We start from the raw sequence: 2,851 nt of genomic DNA, 5'->3' as shown, positions 1-2,851 counted from the left end.
TTTGTTCCGAGATAATTGATGTGTTCACCCACCGTTGTTGTTGTTGTTGTTGTTGGTGTTGTTGTATTTGTTGTCATCCTAAATGTAACCTGAATGACACATTTTCTTGTTAGCTTAAGATTTCAACTTCTGATGCCAAAATTATGTTCTATACAGCCTCTGGCAACAGCTTCCTTAATGAATTTCTATTTCAAATATGCACATACACACCTCTGTTTGCATACACACAAATCTATATAGATATCCATACACACATACACAACATATACATAGATACACACTCCTACAGAAACATAAATGCATCTGTGTAGACTCAGAGACAGACACACACACACGCACACACACACACACGCACACACTGTACATAGACACGCATACACCTACCTTCAGACATTCTCATACCTACATAGACACATGCACACACACATGTATAGTCATACATATATTACATATATTGATATACATACATTCACACACACACACACACACCACACAAACAACAACATCCAAGTCTCTTGTTATAATCATTGATGTTTGAACTTCAGAAGTGTTCATCCAAAATGTCTGAAACCAAAAATGATTCTGAGCAGCAAATCCAAAGACTCCAACTTAACTTAACAACTTATCCATGACTTTATTTATCTTTCCATTCTTTTGTGTTTAGCAAATAACTGCAAAAAGTTTTCAATTTACCAAAGAAATTCCAACATCTTTTATTATCTTATTTATTTCTTGATTATTTTTGTTTGTTTGTTTGTTCCATTGTAGATTTACTTTTTTGATTTTTTATTTATTATTACATTTTTCTTTTTCGATTTATTTATCAGTGGTTTATTAAGTTTACGAATGTTGTTCTCGTTTTTCTTTCTGTCTCTTCCCTTCTCCTTCTCTCTCTTTTTTCGGAATGACAGAACTACTTCCTTGACATGAAAGTTTTGTATTTACGTCCCTTTATATTCAGAGTTCAAGTTTGAGTGGGATGGGATCTGGACCAGATTTATGAATGGTCCAGTATGGGTCATGGCTCGGGGGTGGGGGTGGGGCAATTTAACTCGGAGAAGCCTAAAATTTGGAGCTGAAAAAAAAAAGAAAATTCACTGTTGTCAAATAAATAATTTGCATTTTTTTTTATTTGACAATTTTAAAACTCCATAGAGTCCTTTTGAAATTATTGAGCCCTCATTTGATTTATCGGGCCCTTTTAGATTTAAACAGCCTTTAAGTTTAATTAGCACCACATAAAAAAGCACTGGTGCTTGCACCATGTAAAAAAAATATCCACAGCATTAGGGAGGACATCCAGCTGTAGATGCAATACCAAAATAGGTAATGGAACCTAGCACGGTTCTCTGACTTTGCCAGCTCCTTTCAAACCGTTCAACCCATGCTAGCAAGGAAAACGGACATTAAATGATGCTGTTGATGATGATGATAATATTGTGCAGATTAAGTAACCCCTGCCACCGCTACTGACTCCTACCATATAATAAAATAAATACCAGTCAAGTGCTGGGGTCAGTGGCATTGATTGAAATACCATTTGAGTACGGAAGTCAGTTCTTAAGGGTTGGTGTCTTAGTTGGATTGTTAGTGCCACGCAAAACATCTTTGGTATTTATGTACATCGCTCTACATTCTGAGTTCAGATCTTGCTCAGGTCATTTGCTTTTCATTCTTCTGAATTTGACGAAGTGCCAGGGTTACTATAATCAACTAACCCCACACTTTCCCAATTCATATTTTTCTTACAGCTCAGACGGTTGTGTATTGAGATAGACTTGTCCACATTGGGGTCATCTTTCTCGATTCGAGCTGACTTTGTTTTTCATCATTCAGAGATTAATGAAACAAATACCTAAGTAATATAGTGTTCATACGGATCGGTCAGCCATGTTATAAAACATCTAAATTTGTTTGAACAGCATTTTGGTTTGAATATATTTCTGGAAAAAGAGAAACGATTCTCAAATATCTGGAAAGCTTCTTTACATACGTAAAAGACACCCAGTACACTCTGTGTAGTGGTTGGCCTTAGGAAGGGCATCCAGCTGTGGAAACCATGAAAAAAAAACATAATGAAACCTGGTGCTGCTCATGGCTTTGGAAGCTTCTGTCAAACCGTCAAACCCATGCCAGCACGGAAAGCGGACTTTAAATGATAATGATGATGATGAAGGGAAAGAATAAATGTCTGATGTATTTATTTTGTTATCCCTCTTAAAAGCAAGCTTCAGTAAATAACTATGCGTTAGCAGTCAGAGAAGAAGAAAGATGTTTATTACGCAAATATAATAATAATGCATTTAGTAATTAATTTGTATTATGATAATGTATATATATATATATTAAGAGATAGAGACACTGCCATTTTATATAAGCAATCAAAAATCAAAGTAGGAAAAAAAACCCCCATTAGTGAGCTTCATCTTTCATGTGCTGCATCAAAGGGACCCGATATTATCTCTTCAAATCAAGCGAGTGTGGTGGTGGTGGGTCACAAAATATTAAAAAAATACACAAACCTCTGCAGAATTAAAGCTTAATAAAATTATTACGATTGCAACTGCTAATAATGACACTGAGTAATGCCAAAGTTTAGTGTTTTAGCCCTAGCTTTGAGTCTGAAGCTGTCAAAACTATGCCTTTCAATGTAAATTATATTCCATGGAAAAACAGTGATAGTGTGTGATTCTGTAACATAGTTCCATTTCAGCCAATCTTACCAATCGGTTTTGCACCGGGTATTAAATAGCCGGATATTATATAACAGCATGGTTAAGTAATACCACGTACTCTTCAGAGACGGCAGGTATTTAATATATATATATATATATATATATATATATATATA

This window comes from Octopus bimaculoides, chromosome 13, assembly GCF_001194135.2.
Source record: "Octopus bimaculoides isolate UCB-OBI-ISO-001 chromosome 13, ASM119413v2, whole genome shotgun sequence".
NCBI lineage: Eukaryota > Metazoa > Mollusca > Cephalopoda > Octopoda > Octopodidae > Octopus > Octopus bimaculoides.
The sequence above is the reverse complement of the archived record's forward strand: the minus strand, read 5'-3'. Positions refer to the sequence as shown.